Consider the following 19,879-nt stretch of genomic DNA (forward strand, 5'->3'; position numbering starts at 1 on the left):
AGAAAGTCTGTGTGAAGGTTCCCGGACACTCTATTGCTTCTTTTTTTTACTGTGGACTGGCTCCAACAATCTATAAGATTGCAATCTATAAGATCCCTTTACTGGCTCCAAATTGCCCAGCGTATCCAGTTCAAACTACTAACACTGACCTACAAAGCCATCCATAACCTTTCTCCTACATACATCTCTGAACTAGCCCTCCCGATATATTCCCTTACGTAATCTCCGGTCCTCCCAAGACCTCCTTTCCTCCTCCACACTTATTCGTTTCTCACCCAATCGCCTCCAAGACTTCTCCTGAATATCCAACATCCTCTGGAATTCTGTGCTATAAACACATCCAATTAGCCACCACATTTGTATCCTTCAGACGGAACCTGAAAACCCATCTCTTCAAGACAGCCGACAGCCTGCCAATGCCTCGCTGCCACCTCAACACCACCGGGGCTACTGCAACCCCCCAACCTACTTTCTCCTTCCCCACCATCCTGTAAAATGTTAGCCCGCAGGGGCAGGGTCTATAAGACTTAAGATGCAATCTGGCATCTTGGAAAAGCCTAATTCTGTTCTCCCTCTGATATCTAACAATAACAAACAGGACATGCTAGAGAAACTTGCACCTACTGCCACTCAGTGTCTCCAGCTTTTTTCTGAGAAACTAATGTTTGTGCTGCCACTCAGTCTACCAAATAAAATTCCTGAGAAGGAAATTGTGGATGACTTTGCTTCGGGTACTTGGTGTACTGCTAATACCATGGCGTGCCATAATTCACTAGAAATATTACAGGCTGGTTGGAGACAAGCTCATTCCCACAGAATAGTACCAGCAGCAAGCTAAGGAGATGGTGGCCTCTATCATCATGAAGGAGTTAGCTCGTTGTCTAGTAGTCTGGTCTTTATACTAAAGATCCGGCTCATTTTTATAGTTTCAAGTGAGCACACAGAGACCGTGGTTACTGCAGCAGCGCATCCAGGCCGGAATAGTGGCGGAGAAATTTCTGAACCATCAGGTTGAGGATGCGAGCCATGCAAGGCACATGTGTGAGGTTGCCCTGGCATAGGGCCACCACCAGGTTTGCACCGTTATGGCACACGGCCTTCCCTGGCTCCAGATTCAGTGCAGACAGCCATTGCTCAAACTCGGCCTGGAGAGCTGTCCACAACTCTTCAGCTGTATTATTGTGATCTCCAAGGCATATTAATTTTAACACTGCCTGATTGCGGTGAGCCCTGGCTGCGCAGTACGGAAGTGAGGGGGATTATATCTGCACTTTTGAAACCTGTGTCTCATTAAGGCAGAGGTTGAAGGCACAGGTGGAGGCCCTAGAGGAGGTGGAGGAGGCAGAAGCACTGGAGGTAGTGTTAGATACAGAGGTCTGTCCATCAAGCCTTGGGGATTAAAACACTTGCTGTCTAGTGACACCTTGGTGTCTAGTGGTTTAGTTCTCCATCCGCTGGTGTGTATTAGTTTAGTTCTCCAACCCTAGCTGTTTAGTAGTTTAGTTTTCCAACACCTGTTGTCTATTAGTTTGGTTCTCCATCTTCTGGTGTCCAGTGGTTTAGTTCTCCACCCCCTGGTGTGTAGTAGTTTAGTTCTCCACCCCTAGCAGTTTAGTAGTTTAGTTTTCAAACCCCTGTTGTATATTAGTTTAGTTCTCCATGTTCTGGTGTGTATTTATTTCGTTCTCCAACCCATCCATGCCCACCCCCAGGGATTAACATCTGGTGACGAGGGTTTGGATTCTGCTCGGACCCTACTTTGTCCAGCCCCGGATCAACTGAAAAAAATTCTTCTTGAGTCTGTGAAGCTTTGGATCAGACCTCTGATGCCCCGAAATACAATGTGTGAACAGCTCTGCAGACTCCCCCATCTGTGGTTCCCCACAGTCAGTTGGGCGGTTGGAAAGTTGTGACGCGGGCGGAGACAAGGGTAATTGGGATACCACCTCTGAGGACTGTACTGTGTGTGATGTTAAGGTGGAGGAGGAGGAGCAGAGGCCACTTGATGCAGCGCTTGTCATCTACTGGAGCACATGTTCTTTCTGGCCCTCATCTACAAAACATACCGCTGTCTCGGCATCACTGACTTGACCATATCTTGGATCTCTTCATATCTAACCGACTGGACATTCAGTATCTCCCACTCACACACCAACTCCTCATCTCACCCCCTATGTGTTGGTGTTCCCCAAGATTCAAACCCCTGCTCTTCTCCATCTACATCTTCAGCCTGGGACAGCTTGCACAGTCTCACGGTTTTCAGTATCACCTCTATCCTGACGACACACAGATCTACCTCTCTGAACCTGATATCACCTCCTTACTAGCCAGAATCCCACAATGTATGTCTGCTATTTAATCTTTCTTCTCTGCTAGATTTGTAAAACTTAACATGGATAAAACTGAATTCATCATCTTTCCACCATGTCGTTCACCCCCCCCAACTAACCCATTCAACAAAGTCAATGGCTGCTCACTCTGATCTGTCCTTCAAACGTCAGATCCAAGCCCTTTAAACTTGCTTCCGACTCCAACTCCAAAATATCTCCGGTATCCGCACATTCCTCAATCATGAATCTGCCAAAACACCAGTGCACGACCTCATCATCTCCCACCTCAACTACTGCAAAACCTGTCTCCTCCATACATGTGTGCCCTAGTCTCCCTGTACTTACCTGCACGCAACCTCCCATCCTCCAACCTCCCATCCTATCTCTTCTTGCCACAATCGCATACAAGATTTCTCCCGTGCATCTCTCCTACTGTGTAACTCTGTACCCCAACACATCAGACTCTCGCCTACCGTGGAAACCTTGAAGAGGAAGTAGAAAACTCACTTCTTCTGACAAGCGTGCAATCTGCAGTAACCACCGCTCCAACATACCGCTGCACGACCAGCTCTACCCTCACCTACTGTATCCTCACCCATCCCTTGTAGATTGTTTGTGCACCCTCGCGGGCAGGGTCCTCTCTCCTCCTGTACCAGTCGGTGACCCCTTTTCACATGTAACGTGCCACAGAATAAATATCGCTATAATAATAAATAATAATAATTATAGTACTTGTACTCTGGGTCAATTGATGCCACTTTCCTGGTGTCTGCCCCTAATTTGATGTGTTTGGGCAGTTTTTGGGCCCGTTTGAAGGTGTTTTGTATGCTTTTCTTTTTGCCCCCCCATTGAATCCAATGGCGTTTGGTAATGTTCGACGAATAAATAGGCGAATGTTGCAAATTTGACGATTGTAATCCGAACCGAATATTGAAACATTCACTCTATTCCTCACACTGTCCCACTACACAATATGATAGTCACCACAGCCATCCATAAAATATGATGTCCATCAAAGCCCCCAATTACATAGTATGGTGTCCTCCACAGACCCAGTATGATAGCCCCCATCATACCACATGTGATTGTCCTGAGGAAGTGTGTCACCCCAGGCCTGGATGCCACAAACTTGTAAGGCTGTGTCTGAGAGCAGGAAGGAGGTTCTTTGGTCATGGACCATTTGCATGCAGCATCTCCTGTCCCAGGCCAGTAGGGGGAGCAGGCTGCCCCTATAAAAACTGGTACTGAGGGCAGGGTTAGAGAGACCAGGACCCACTTCTGAAGCATCCAGAAGGGTTCCCAGAAGAGAGGGACAGGTCAGCCGCAGCTGAGGAGTCCAGGAGGCAAAGGAGGAACAGAAAGCCAGGGACAGAGGCGACGAGAGCCGGTCCTGGCAGAGAGAGACTACACAACCGGACACTGGGGTCCGAGGCTGTCAGGGTTGCAAGCCCTGCCGCAGATAACCAACCCGCAAGGGATTCCAGGTCCCTTGGCCAAGAAGCCTGGAGGCTCCGCCACACAGAGGGACCAGTACAGCACAGAGAAGCTACAGGTACCTAAGGCCCGAGTCGCAAGCCATACAGGCGTAGTACACGGCAAGCTCAGGGACGTGGGCTATTACACCACGAAAAGGGGGATAGTCAGCAAGGGCAGAGAGAGTACGGTAGGCCTACCCACTCACCCTGACCAGCGGAGATCGCCTGAATGCCCTCAGACACCCAGGTCCATTCCTACCCTGTACTCCTGGTGGGTCTGTGATAAGATCAGTAAAAGACCCTGGACTGCATTATTGGACTCTGTGTGGTTACTGCTGCGCCTGCACCATCACCCCCAGCATCCTATTACATTGCTCTGAGGCTACACTCCTCCCGTGGGGAGTTGTACTATTCCCCGCTGCATCCCCAACACCAGCCTCAGCGGTCTGCCTTGCAACGGCGGTCCTCCCTGACCGCAATCCACGGGTGGCGTAGTCGGACATTACCTAAAACATATAAAAGGCTGCCACTGGTCTGACCACCCTGAGCCACGGGACCGGGTCGCCACTACTACTCCCAGCATTGCCCTGAAGTCCGGTCTCGAGTGCCCCAAGGCCCAGGGGGCGAGTCAGAAGGAGTCAGATTTGACTCTGAAGCGCTTTGACAAATAAACCACCTTTAATTAACTTTTTCTATGATTCGTTCTTGAATTAGCAGCGCACTTGAAGTCCACCTACTTTTGCTTTCCCAATAAAGTATGGTGACCACAGACCACAGTATGTCCCCTACAGCCCCCTATATAATATGGTCACCACAGCCCCCTTTACAGTATGATGTCTCCACTGGCCCCATTATAACGTCTTCCCCGGCCCCATAAAAAATATGATGCCCTCCACAGCTCCCACGATAATATAATGTCCCTACAGCCCAGGTGTAATGTGCACCACAGTCTTCCATACAATATGATGTCCCCACAGCCCAGATATGATATCCCTCACAGCCCCTCTTGTGGTGTCCCCCATTCATCTAATATTCACCTAATTCAGGCTCCCTGTCCAGGACAGCCTCCATCTCCTCTTCTATCTGGTACAGAAGTGGGCGCTGGATGGCACCATGCAGTGACGTCACTGCGCTGGCCGACGTCCCCTGCATGTGCCGTCTGCAACAGGGTGCAGGGCGGAAGTAGCCTACATTTTGATGGAGTTCCTGGCAAAGCAAGGAGCTGATTACAGCTCCTGTCCCGGGCGACACTTCCATCAGTTGTATTAACATCTGAAAGATGCAAATACAATTCCGTGCGGGGAGGGAGCAACTGCCAATGTCAGTGACTGACACTGCTCACCTGTGTAACCGCACCCAGTCATGAGTTAATGTCTAATATTGGGTCTGGTGAGGAAGAGTGAGCACCAGAAGTACTTTGGCACCAAGGCACAATATACAATTGGGGCAGAGACTCAGTGAGTGGCAATACCAGGCACAGACACTTTATGGAGTATGGCGCTGTGCCTGGTAAATAATGGAGGGGACAGGGCGCCCTCTGGAGATCCACGGTTCTTTGACTGGTTGGAGTGAGGGATTTTAACACATTTATGTCACGTAAATTATGATGAATTTTTTGAGTAGGCTTAGCGACGATCCTTTTCTAGGAACGTGTGGAGCTGACTGGGACTCATGTAAAAATGCCAAAAAACGAAGAAAAAAAAAGTTTGCGCTGCGACAAAAATTTTCCAACATTTTTGTGCCAAGAAAATGGGTCTTATCGATCTCGCATCCCTTATGGAATCCCAAAATTTGTGCCTTTGTGCTAAAAATGTCAGACATGACAGTTTCTTGCAAAAGATTCGTCTACTCTGTTTTTTTTTTTTTTTAACAAGCAGCACCACAAACGGCCTGAGGATGGGCATTTTGCTGTTTTTGGAAGAGAGCAGCCTTGTTTTTGTAATCTTATATTACCCTTTTAAGCCTCAGAATTCTTCTTCCTTGATTTTCTTGTAATGTTTATTTACCATTGTTTTTTTTCTTCCTCAAAGATACTGCTGTGACTTCCCGCTGTGAGAGAGAGAACGAGACAGTTTATCGAAAAGGAAAGAAAACATGATAATACATGAACTATCGGAATACAGAAAACATGATATAAAAAAGAGCCATGCATATTCAATATGTTTCGATTCCATAAGTCAAATACGACAAGCTGTGCAATCATGGGAAATAAAGAAATCTGCATAATAAGGTGAGAAGTAAGAAAATTGTAAGAATGAACCAGAAGGATAAGACATAAAGAAGTAAAGAGAGAAAAAGCAGAAACTAAGCAAACTATCCTGTCTGGATGTAATTACTAGTGATACATAGGATGTTATCGTTCCAAAATGGATATTTAGGATTGTGAATAAATAGTTCTGAAGTCAGAAAGTTTAATTATTTTAACAGGATTATGTAACATTGTGTCTCTATTCTCCCTGATGCTGGATATTACAGGGAGGATGGGTAGGTAATGTTGGATTTTAACCTGCCCGATCCTTAGTTTTCACATAAAAGAGGAGTTTGGCAGTGGCTTTTTTTTACCTCTCCCCACAATTAAAATACACAAGTAAATCCAATGACTCACATGTGACCTTCTCTATGATTGTAGACATCCTCTTTTCTTCTCGATCCAGCCCAGAGCAATATGATGACTTCTCCTGACATGTTTTACCAATATGCTTCCATAGCCATCCCAAGTCTTATTTATGACCACAAAACACATGAAAGGTGAACTGAATATTGGAATACTGAAAACACAATATAAAGAAGAGCGTTACATATTATATATCTTTCAGTCAAATGCGGCAACTTGTGCAATCATGGCGAATAAATAAAACCTTCTAACAATAAAACAAGGTCAGAAGTAAGAACATTGTCAGAAAGAACTGGAAGGATAAGAAAGAAAGAAGCTAAGAGAAGAGAAAAAGTAGAAACTAAGCAAACCAAAATGTCTGAATGTAATTATTAGTGATCCTTAGGGTATAATTGTCCCAAAAAGGATATTTATGATTATGTATGGATAGTTCTGTAGCCAGGAAACTGGATGATTTCTATGGGATTAAATATTTTGTAGTGTCTCTATCCTCCCTGAAGGCAGATATCATTGGAAGAATAGATAATGTTTCATTGTTTCCATGTAAATGAGGAGTATTGTAGTGGTCTTTTTCTCTCCCCTCTCAAGCATAATACACAAGAATAACATCCAGTGACTCACAGGTGACCTTATCTATGATAGACATCCTCTTTTATTCTCCATCCAGCCCAGACCAATATGATGACTTCTCCTAACAATCTTTTTGAAAATATGCTTCTATAGCCACCCCGAGTCTGATTTATGACCACAAAACACATGAATGTTGAGTTGAATATTGGTATACTGAAAACGTGACATAAAGAAGAGCGGTGCATATTATATATCTTTCAGTCAAATACGACAAGCTGTGCAATCAAAGCGAATCGTGAAATCCACATAACAATAAAACAAGGTCAGGAATAAGAACATTGTGAGAAAGAACTGGAAGGATAAGAAATAAAGAAGTAAAGAGAAGAGAAAAAGTAAAAACAAAGCAAACCAAAATGTCCGAATACAATGATTACTAGTGCCCCTGTGGTGCCATTCTTCCAAAAATATTTATGATCTTGGATAGGTCTGTGGCCAGGTCTCTGGAGAAGAACGTGAACCCACTGTGTCACTACTGGAAGTGGAAGTAGTGGTATGGCTATATAGGAGCTTGTCTCCCAATAAAAAAAAATTATACTTTTTTTTTGTAGAGATCTGATGTTCCAGAAATGAACAATTTAGCATAGAAGCCATCGGCAGTTTAGGTTGGGAGCAGACTTGAGTGGTTTCTTACAATGCACTTCTAGCCATATTTGGATATGGCTTCTTCTTCTAGATTTCTCATGAAAGGCACAATGGATCTCTACAAAATAATGTATCATTTTTAATAGGGGCTGTCAGGGAACAACCAGGGGTCTTGTAGATATCCCACCACTGCCACCAATTTGTTATGAACCAGCACTCTCCTGCCTCCAATCGTCTGAACAATTCCGAAATTGACTGACGATTGATGGACGAGATCACGGCTGCTTTCGCTATTGGGCCGGTTATTGTGCACTTCAGATGAAAAACACTAAGAAACAAACCTTAAAAAATGTATTTTTAATAGATATATTTAAAACTAACACTCAAAGAGCAAAAATAGATTAAAAAAAACAAGCAGACGTGTACATATATGTGTATAGGCCAGGAACCAGAGCTAAACAAGTGAAGATATTCAATAGTTTGTTAAAACAGGTGGCAAGAGCCTATCTGCCCCTTCCAGATCATTAGGTCCAATATGTAAGATGATGAAGCTTCTATAGCCCCAAGAATGCATGAGCTGGCTCCTCAGAGCGACTTTCTCAATAAAGGTTCTAATTTGTGATTAGGAACCAAGATGGAGTTTATCAGCCTACAATTCTGAAGTTTTTCTTTGTATAAATATTGGGATGTGTTAGTGCTGCAAATGAGCAGTGGTCATGGATCCTAACCTCGTACTGACCTAGAAGGGGATGTGACTCGCCCAGGGGGATATATGGGGGAGACTCGGTACCCGGGCCTTTACCTTCTTTGTAGGACATCACAGCAGTCGGCTCCCGGGCCCGTCCTCTGGGGTCACTCTTTAAAAGGGGTTTTGTTAACAGTTTGTCTCGTGACGCCACCTGTGGTTTCTGGTAATGGTTACCAGCTCTGCTGCAGACCTCCGGGGGGTGATGGGATGGCAGCTGGGATGTTTCTGCTCCCCACAGGCTGAGCGGGCCCCTGGGGCAGGGTTGATGGAAGGGATGCAGGGCGTTGTAGTGTAGGAGGGATGATGGGGCAGCGGCAATAACCGACAGAGACAGTGAAGTGCAGTCCTCTGATTTTACTCACAGTTGACAAGTTCCTCAGGTTACACTGCACAGGTTACCGCTTCCCGCGTCGCGCTGCGTTCACCAAGCAAAGGTTCAGAAGTCCCTCTGGCAATTCGAGAGTACTTATCGGGACCCCCTTCCATATGTTCCTTTCCTCAGCCGACTTTCCGCGCTGGGTCTCTCCCTCCTGCCCTGCGCCTCACAAACTGAGTCCTCGGATCCTTCAGGGTCACCTGGAATTCCTTGATCCTACATGGCTACCTTTCTTGGCTACTCGAATGTAAGTATGGCAACTGCACCGTAAAGGTCAGAAGCCTCCGGTTTCCTAGACGAGACTTGAAGTGACACGACTAGCCCAGGGACCGGTTCCCTTCTTGCGGCCTGGTCCCTCTGACACTTGGCAGATTAGGGTGTACGGGTGGCTTCCTGCTCCTTCTGTACTCCTGGGACACCTTCAGTTACCGGAGCCTTCCTCCTTTGCTCCCCTTTTCTTCTCTCCTCTGCTGGGTCTCATCTTACTAGGCCCACTCTGGAGCAGAGCTCCTGAAGAGACTCTGCTCCTCTCACTAGACTCAGAACTCTCTCTTCCTTACTGTACACTCCCCCCCTAACTAAGATGGATCCCCTTTTTATACTCCTAACAAACGCTCCCCTAAACTCCTTCCTCCACCCACACCCACTACTTGGTTCCCCCTCACTCTGGTTCCCCCCACTCCAGCCAGGGACAGGGCTCAGCAGAACACAGCGCATCTTGCCCTTCCTGCCGGCCTGGAGCAGTGTAGTGTTGGATGCAGGTGTTAGGGTCCCAGGCTGCACGCCTTCCTTTCCTGAGAGTAAGGCACCACCAGTTGTAGTACCTCTGTGGCGACTGAACCCTCAGGGGCGCCACAGATGCATCATTGCAGGCCCAATCCTTTGTTTCCTTGGAAAGGAGAGCTCTGGCAGTGGATTTTTCCTGTCTCAAAACAGTCAAAATTATCAAGTACATCCAGTGAGGCTCAGGTCATATCCTCCCTAATTGTAGATATTATTTTTTCTTCTCCATCCAGCCCAGAACAATATGATTGCTTCTCCTGATAAGAGCAGCCTCTAAAGCTACACAAATGAATTCAGATTCTTAGTAAATGCAGCCCTAAAAGAAGACCCCCTAAAAACATACAAACCCCCGACCAGAACCCTAAATAAGTACAGATCCCAGATCAGACCCCAAATTAATTCAGGCCTAAATAAGACTTCTATATTATCTTAACAAATCATTCATCTCCGTCCAGTCAGACTGTTATGACGACTTCTCCTGATGACTGCAGAATTTGCTGCCTAAAGATTTTTGCCAATATTCAACCATCCCAAGTCTACATGGCAAGACCAAAAAATTCATATCCCTTAATAAATTCATGCCCTTAATAAATTCAGTTTCCAGACCTCTAACTAAGACCCCCAACCAATAATTTATAGCCAAATTGTGTCCCGTTTCCGCATTTTACATTGGGCGTTCACAGCTGACAGTTAGGAGACCCTATGTACACTAGATTTTAGGATAATACAGGAGGACTGGGTGATGTTAATGTGTATAGGCTACTTAAAGATACAAGAAAACAAAGTATAGTATGTGAGTGATCAGTGTACCTTAATACATTTACAATTCTGCACATTAAAGTTCTGCAATTAAGCTGTGATATAACTAATGGGATTCCTGTATGGATCTGACCTTTCATTTATTAACCTCATGTTTTCTATTAGGACCAGGATCCCGGCATGGGAATGTGACTCAACTGGCTTGCAGATTTCACGAGGACCCTAAAGATGGTCCCACAGTCCCATTAAGCACAGCAAAAGGTCTGTGTACCAGAGCAGCAAGATGATGGTTTATGCTAATGTGGAATTTACATTTTCTTTCTAATTGCCAAAGATGCATTTATAATGAACTAATACAGGGAATCTGCAGGTTCTCATTAACTTTCACCCATGGGATTTGTAGTTACTGAGAACTAAAAATAAGAGCAAGGTAAATTGCTACTGAATATGATAACATGAAAAATGAGGGGAGTTCTGCACAGGTTCTTGCCACATAGTAGCAAAAAGTATTAGATCATCCACAACCGCATGGTCATCTTCTATGTCATGGACGACCTTGCTAATCAAATATACACGGGCACCACACTATTTTTTTTACTAACCAATCCAATTCTCTCCACTGGTCACCCAACTTCTCCCGAGATACATGACTAAACGTTTTACTCTATAATGAACAAATAGAGGGAATCTGCAGGTTCTCATTAACTTTCACCCATGGGAGTTGTAGTTACTGGGATCTAAAAATAAGAACGACGTGAATGCTACTGAATATGATAACTTGAAAAACAAGTGGAGTTCTGCACAGGTTCTTGCTACACAGCAGCAAAAAGCATTAGATCCACCTCTACCGGGCCCCTTCCATCCCAAGGACCCATAGCAGTTGCGTGGTTATACATAATCACCACACTAATTTATATTACTAACCATTCCAATTATTTCCACTGGTCACCCAACTTCTCTCGAGATAGGTGGGGAAACTTTTTACCTCTCTTCAGCACCCCTAGTAATCCTGAACCTGTCTATGCATCTTCTCTAACCACTCCTATCTGCTACGCACCAAACACTGTCTTCACCCATGGAAACCGTCTTCTCATCTCACATCTCATACACTTCTCCTGTGCTGCACCTCCTCTATGAAATGCTCTTCCTTTTTCTATTAAACTTGATACCAGTGTACAGAGCATCCAAGTTTATAAAGGATATGGACACTTTTTGGTAATTTTTTTGCTAATGCATGTACTTTTGGTTAGGCAGATCATACATGCTGCGTTTTTTTTTCCTTGGATCATGCCGTCCAAGGTAAAAATCAGACAGGTGCAACGCCCCATAGAATAACATGGGTATGCATGCTATCCCTCAAAACCATGGATAGCACTCATCCGATTTATATGGTTGCGTGCATGAGCCCTTGTTCTGAGTCCAAACAAGATAGTAAAAATAATTACAAACTCCAATCAGAACGAGCTTACTGATGGATTCTCAGGTAACTCATTCTGCAGCCGGGAAATAAGTAGCCTGTTAAAGCCAAACAGTGGCAAATTTACCATGCAACTCAATTGAAAAATTATTTTTATCCCAAAATAAATGCTTTGAGTTAATGAATGTGCATTTATACCAGTTGTGCCTTTATCATAGCTGCGGCAGCCCTCCTTGTAGCTTGGTGTTGATCGCTCTAAGTTTTTTTGAAGTTGGTTCACTTAAAAGAAAACTCGTGAAAAATCGCTCAAAAAACACCTGAAAATTTCTTCCTATTAACTTCTATTGCCTTTTGAGCACTTTTTTTTTCTGCTTCAAACACCTAGCGGAGGAAAAAAAGAAAGTGTGTGTCACTTCTTTGCGTCAGCTCCTGGTGGAACCTGCTCTAAACTAGGCAGTGTCCAATCAAAATGCTGCAAAAAAATAAACTTTCAGTGAAAAAAATAAACTTTTCCAAAACACTTCCCAACAAAGGAGAGTTCCATGAAGCGGTTTCCACTAGACGAGTTGTCATTTTTGATCACCTCAAAAAAGAGCTCTTTCCACATAGCCCAGTGCACGTTAATGCATTACAATCTACGGTACTTGGTAAGGAGCGGTACATAAAGGGGCGCAGGTATAAATGCGGCAGAGGTAACAGTGTCCCTCTGCCCCCATATGATAACTGTTACAGACCCCGTTGCAGATTTCTCGTTGGATCCTAGCAGTGCCGTAACGATAAACTTCGGGGCCCCGGGGCAAAACTTCATAGTGGGTCCCAACCACCCAAGGGGCCCCAAACTGATGGTAAAAAATTAATTTTTACCATCAGTTTGGGGCCCCTTGGGTAGTTGGGGCCCCGGGGCAGTGCCCCGGCTGCCCCGATTGTAGTTACGGCCCTGGATCCTAGAAGTTCAGCATTTCGGTCCAATGGGCTGAAAACACTTTCTTCAGTTTCTTCCACTTATTTCTCAAAATAGACCTTGTGATGGATTATTATAGAAGAGCCTGACAGTCGGGAGAGCGGCACATCAGTCCCCATATGCACCGCTCATCTCCATATTCAGTCCTCCTAAGCCATCTGTCTCAGTTCCCCGGGGAAGCATCAAGATTTCCAGGAAAAGCTTCTCTGAACATCACATAGCGGCTTCTGCTTACACAACAAGCATAAAGATACCTGAGCGCTGCAGGGACCCTCCTAGTTATATGTCCTCATGCATGTCCGACATGGCTCTCATAGCCGTACAATATGTTTCTTGCTGCTATATAACAGTACCAATAGATATCTACTGTATAAAGTAGCAGAGCCAATATTCTCATGTGAGACAGTCCATTGCGATATCACAAATTTACATGTATCCTATGGATGTCATGGAGAGGATTGTCAGCCTTGGGGTTGTGAATATGGCTTGTTGAGTTGCGGTTGTGCAGAATCCATGGGTCCAAGTTGGAGAAGAGTCAATCAACTGAAATTTTATTTGGGACAGATTTGCTCTAACCAACGGGCAGATTCAATCTAATCACCAGACAGATTCGCTCTAATCAATAAACAGATTTGTTTTAATCACCAGGCAGATTCGCTCTAATCAATAAACAGATTCACTTTAATCACCGAGCAGATTCGCCCCAATTAAGAAACAGATTCGCTCTAATCACAGTGCAGATTTGCTCTAATCACCACGCAGATACGCTCTAATCAACAAACAGATTCGCTCTAATCACCGGTCAGATTCACACTAATCACCAGGCAGATTCGCTCTAATCACTAGGCAAAGTCGCTCTAGTCACCGGGCAGATTCGCTCTAGTCAACAAACAGATTTGCTCTAATCACCAGGCAGATTCGCTCTAATCACTGGGCACATTCGCTCTAATCAACGGGCAGATACACTCTAATCACAGGTCAGATTAACTCTAATCACCGGTCAGATTCGTTCTAATCAACAAACAGATTCTCTGTAATCGCTGGGCAGATTCGCTCTAATCAACAAACAGATTCACTCTAATCACCGGGCAGATTTGCTCTAATTACCATGCAGATACGCTCTAATCAACAAACAGATTTTCTCTAATCACCGGGCAGATTCACTCTAATCATCAGGCAGATTCGCTCTAATCACCAGGTAGATTCGCTCTAATCACCAGGCAGATTCGCTCTAATCAATAAACAGATTCACTTTAATCACCGAGCAGATTCGCCCCAATTAAGAAACAGATTCGCTCTAATCACAGTGCAGATTTGCTCTAATCACCACGCAGATACGCTCTAATCAACAAACAGATTCGCTCTAATCACCGGTCAGATTCACACTAATCACCAGGCAGATTCGCTCTAATCACTAGGCAAAGTCGCTCTAGTCACCGGGCAGATTCGCTCTAGTCAACAAACAGATTTGCTCTAATCACCAGGCAGATTCGCTCTAATCACTGGGCACATTCGCTCTAATCAACGGGCAGATACACTCTAATCACAGGTCAGATTAACTCTAATCACCGGTCAGATTCGTTCTAATCAACAAACAGATTCTCTGTAATCGCTGGGCAGATTCGCTCTAATCAACAAACAGATTCACTCTAATCACCGGGCAGATTTGCTCTAATTACCATGCAGATACGCTCTAATCAACAAACAGATTTTCTCTAATCACCGGGCAGATTCACTCTAATCATCAGGCAGATTCGCTCTAATCACCAGGTAGATTCGCTCTAATCACCAGGCAGATTCGCTCTAGTCAACAAACAGATTTGCTCTAATCACCAGGCAGATTCGCTCTAATCACCATGCAGATTCGCTCTAATCAACTAACAGATCTGCTCTAATCAACAGACAGATTTGCTCTAATCACCAGGCAGATTCGCTCTAATCAACAAACAGATTCGCTCTAATCAACCAGCAGATTTGATTAATTCCAAATAAATTCAGTCATACTCAAAAATTTTGGGAAGAGATTAAAAAACACTAAAATATTATGCTCACCTGTCCTAGATGCACCTTGTATCTTCCTGATTCCTGTCCGATACTTCCCTTTCTCCTTCCAGTCTTGTATTGAAGATGGGACACAAGTCATGTCCATACCACTGCCCAGAAATAGAGCATGACCGCTGCAGCCAATCATTGACCACAAAAGTGGTAAAAAAAAAAATAAATTAGACTATGGTGGGTTTTCCTGTAGAATGAAAGGACAAAATATTATGCATTTAATAAGGCTTCATAACCAAAGACCTGGAAAAGCAATTGTTTGCAACAAGTATGTAAAAAAAGCAATATATAAATTAGATCAGACACTACTAACGGGGTGGAGGTCTGAATTCTTACTTTCTAGCACTAGCCCTCCCAGTAAAGCACTAGCCCACCCTTTTTGTTTTTGCCCCTGGTGTCCAGGTAGGTGGCCGCTTCTGTTGGGTGATTGTATTCTAGGGAAATTATTATGTATGTCTGCCGGTCTATTGTGACTCCGGTTACAGGGGATTTTGTAGTACATTCCACTTCTTTATTTCATACAAGGGATGACTTCAGCAGGCTGCAATGGCGACCCATGAGCACCCCGCTATCTTGTCACGGGAAGCCGATGGGAGCTGGCAGCCCTGCACAGCCAATCATGTCATTTATATGTCGCTGATGGTTTAACACCAGAGATCAAAGAAAGTTCCTGCTGTTACAGGCAGATTCTGACTGTGGTACACAGCTGGCGTCTGCTGGATATGGTGCAGGCTCAGCTTCTGAGTCCGCTCCATACAAGTGCAGACAGGATAGCTCCAGAAGTACTGACATGCTCCAAACAACTGGTGTTCTGTTATAGTCCATCTTTGACAGGACTGATGAGTAGAGATGAGCGTTGTTCTACTCGAACTGTAAGCCAATCTCAAATTCGAGCTGTTTTGGGCGGTGTTCGAGCCGTTCGGCGAACACGAACAATTTGAGAAAAATTCGGCTGTTCGAGGTTATGTTCGATAACTGTTCGTGCACCAAAATCATAACTGGATTTTTTCTCAGTAATGATGAAAATTAATGTTAATACGCAGTTTGAGTGTACAGCGGGGTGGGGGGAGGGGCAGGGGATGGATCTCTGCAGGAATAATGAAGATCTCCATTTTTTTTTCTCTTTCCCGCATTTGCAGTGGGGAGGTGCAATCTGTCAGCCTATCAGCAGCGCACACACGGAGCGAAGTGCTTTTTTTCACACAAGCAAGGGCATGTGTGATTGGCAGTGTATGTCACATGTCCTTGCCCTATAAGACCAAGCCATTTTCCCCGTCGCCACCATTTTCTCACTGCTGCAGCTGCGTGTTAGACGGCACCGCTGTTGCTGTGTGCGCTATACCTTGTTAATTTCAAGCCAATTTTCGCACAAATATACAGATAGCTTGGGAGTAGGGAATAGTTGTGATTGCAGTCCTTTTAAGGACTAGGTTACAGCATTTCCTACGACTTTTATCAGGCAGGTCTGTGCTCTTAAATAGATAGATTGTGGGAGTAAAGACTAATTGTAATTGGAGTCCTTTTCAGGACTAGGTTACATCAGTTCCTATCAGTTTTTGCCAGGCAGGTCTGTGCCAGTGCTGTGCAAGTTTTTTTCACAGCATTTGGCTGAATCTAGCAAAGCTAATCCTTTTTGGCCTATTGCAGAGTGTGTTAGTCAGTGGAGTAGCCTATCTGTGTTGCAAGATATACCACCTGTGTATAGAATACCAATTTTTTTACTGCACCTAGTGAAGTAAAATCTTTTGGGCATAGCATCATTCTATTAGTCCATCTATACTGACCTCCATCAGGTTGCAAACTGAATATAATTTTTTTCTGCATCTAGCTCTGAAAAAATATTTGGGCTTCTAGCAGTGTGTGGGACTTGGTCTATTAGTCCATCTATACTGACCTCCATCAGGTTGCAAATTAAAAATAATTTTTTTCTGCATCTAGCTCTGAAAAAATATTTGGGCTTCTAGCAGTGTGTGGGACTTGGTCTATTAGTCCATCTATACTGACCTCCATCAGGTTGCAAATTGAATAAAAAAAATTTCTGCATCTAGCTCTGAAAAAATATTTGGGCTTCTAGCGGTGTGTGGGACTTGGTCTATTAGTCCATCTATACTGACCTCCATCAGGTTGCAAATTAAAAATAATTTTTTTCTGCATCTAGCTCTGAAAAAAAATTTGGGCTTCTAGCAGTGTGTGGGACTTGGTCTATTAGTCCATCTATACTGACCTCCATCAGGTTGCAAATTAAAAATAATTTTTTTCTTCATTTAGCTCTGAAAAAATATTTGGGCTTCTAGCGGTGTGTGGGACTTGTTCTATTAGTCCTTCTATACTGACCTCCAGCAGGTTGCAAATTGAATATAATTTTTTTCTGCATCTAGCTCTGAAAAAATATTTGGGCTTCTAGCAGTGTGTGGGACTTGGTCTATTAGTCCATCTATACTGACCTCCATCAGGTTGCAAATTGAATAAAAAAAATTTCTGCATCTAGCTCTGAAAAAATATTTGGGCTTCTAGCGGTGTGTGGGACTTGGTCTATTAGTCCATCTATACTGACCTCCATCAGGTTGCAAATTAAAAATAATTTTTTTCTGCATCTAGCTCTGAAAAAAAATTTGGGCTTCTAGCAGTGTGTGGGACTTGGTCTATTAGTCCATCTATACTGACCTCCATCAGGTTGCAAATTAAAAATAATTTTTTTCTTCATTTAGCTCTGAAAAAATATTTGGGCTTCTAGCGGTGTGTGGGACTTGTTCTATTAGTCCTTCTATACTGACCTCCAGCAGGTTGCAAATTGAATATAATTTTTTTCTGCATCTAGCTCTGAAAAAATATTTGGGCTTCTAGCAGTGTGTGGGACTTGGTCTATTAGTCCATCTATACTGACCTCCATCAGGTTGCAAATTGAATAAAAAAAATTTCTGCATCTAGCTCTGAAAAAATATTTGGGCTTCTAGCGGTGTGTGGGACTTGGTCTATTAGTCCATCTATACTGACCTCCATCAGGTTGCAAATTAAAAATATTTTTTTTCTGCATCTAACCCAGCCAATAGTTTTGGCCTAATACCACAGTTTGGCCACTCAGCTCTGCTCGGTTACCATCCATTGTTTTTTTGTGCAAACAACTCCAGAGTTGTGAATTAGTTAACCACCAAAATGAGTGGAAAAAGGCCTGCTGCTGGTGGAAAGGGGAATAGGCGTGTTGGGAAGGGGAAAAAAGGTTGTGTCCGTGGGGTAGGTGTTAAAGCAACAGTAACATCTGCAGAAGAAAGACCATCTTCCAGCCAAACTAAAATGTCTACTTCTTTTAGCGGACAATGTGATAAGATCCCTTTCTTACGGCCACGCCAATCGCTACAAATTCCAGATGAGGCACAAAAACAGCAGGTGCTTCAACGGATATCAAGTGCTCCTTTAAGTGGGCTCTCCTCCACATCAACTTCAACATCACAAATACTCCAGTCCTCAAAGGTGTCACCCAAATCGCACTTGCTTCCTCACAGCTCCCAAATCTCCAGCTGCCCGTCTGAGTATGAGGTAGAACAGATGGTTGAGTCTGCAGAGCTGTTTACTCATACTATAGCCTGGGAATCAGAGGTCGACTCCAGCGCTTCTGTGAATCCAGACGAGGAAATGATCTGCACTGATGCCCAGAATCTTTATGAGTCGGATCCAGGACCAGACGCAGAAGGTTCTGACCATAATGTAGACCCTCATTCCCAAACTGTAACTCCTGTTGGTGGAGACAATGAGGAAGACGATGATAAGACTCAAATACCTGATTGGAGCGACAACTTTAGTTTTTTGTCAGGGCAGGAACAGGTTGGCTCTGAGGACGACGGGTGTGATAACGCACAGGGTGATGATGATGAGGTCGGAGATCCCACTTACTGTCAACCCACAGTCAGCCAAGAGATGAGGTCAGCAGAGGAGGTGGAGGAAGATGCTAGTGACGACGAGGTCAGGTTGCGCCTTCCTGGACAGAGACGTAGTACTGGAAGCACGTCAACAACTGCATCCTCAAACACAACTCTGCCTCTCACCACAAGTCGTGGTGGCTCTTCAGGTCGCATGGGTGCTAAGCCTTGCATAGCCTGGGCATTTTTTCAGATCGATAAAGATGACCCAACTCGTGTTATCTGTAACATTTGTCAGCAAAAGCTAAGTAGAGGCCAAAAAATACATAGTTTGAGTACTTCATGCATGAACCGGCACATGGACATGAAGCATAAGTTGCAGTGGGAAGCTCAGTGTGCTACAATGCGGCCTAGCCGGCCGGGCCAACCACCGTCTGCCATATCTTGTGCATCCGCGGCCTCTTCATCCTCTGTGACTGGGGGGACAGCAGTCACACCTGTTTTGGGGCGCAGACCTGCCACCTCTTTACCCGCAACAGCCAGCGTGATTGGCAGGTCATCATTTTCTTTGGAGGTGGTAACACCAGCTGGTCTTGAGCGCTGTCCGACATCGATAGCACCACCTTTGGATCAAGGCAACCTAACATGTCCACCTGCATCTTCCTCACAGACCGGCAGTTTGCCGGGGACACCCTTATCAACCCCGTCTAAGCACAATAGCCAGCCCTCGGTCCCTCAGATGTGGACAAGTAAAAGACCATTTCCTCCTAGCCATGAGAAAGCTAAGAGGTTGAATTTCACCATCTGCAAGCTCTTGGCTACAGAAATGCTGCCTTTCCGCCTGGTGGACACAGAGGATTTTCGAGACCTTATGTCCGTCGCAGTGCCCCAGTACCAGATGCCCAGTCGGCACTACTTCTCAAAGAAAGGTGTGCCTGCGCTCCACCAGCATGTCGCACACAACATCACCGCTTCTTTGAGAAACTCTGTGTGTGACAGGGTGCATTTCACCACAGACACTTGGACGAGTAGGCATGGACAGGGGCGTTACATGTCGCTGACTGGGCACTGGGTAACTATGGTGACAGCAGGACAAGGGGCTGCTGTCCAAGTCTTGCCGTCCCCACGAGTTGTGCGTCAATCCTCTTTATGTCAAAGTTCCTCCACTGCTTCTGCCTCCTCAACCTCCTCTCGGTCTTCCACCTGCACCCAAAGCCTGTCTGGTCATGCCACAAGCTTTCTAACTGCGCAGAAGGGATCCTGCACACCTCCTTACTATGCTGGCAGTAGGGCTC

The 19,879-nt window shown here is 44.8% G+C and overlaps 1 long non-coding RNA gene across 1 annotated transcript in view; it reads left to right on the plus strand.

Moving 5' to 3' along the window:
* The first annotated feature begins 5,839 nt into the window (after positions 1 to 5,839).
* Positions 5,840 to 19,879, plus strand: part of LOC141169374 (uncharacterized) — a 48,751-nt gene continuing 34,711 nt past the window's right edge. The window contains exons 1-2 of the long non-coding RNA XR_012252292.1: positions 5,840 to 6,035; positions 10,463 to 10,558. This is a non-coding gene — a long non-coding RNA (uncharacterized lncRNA). The remainder of the gene's footprint in view (positions 6,036 to 10,462; positions 10,559 to 19,879) is intronic.

The sequence above is a fragment of the Phyllobates terribilis genome, unplaced genomic scaffold (assembly GCF_046119375.1).
Source record: "Phyllobates terribilis strain yellow unplaced genomic scaffold, ASM4611937v1 Scaffold_1__5_contigs__length_1240528914, whole genome shotgun sequence".
NCBI classification, from domain to species: Eukaryota; Metazoa; Chordata; class Amphibia; order Anura; family Dendrobatidae; genus Phyllobates; species Phyllobates terribilis.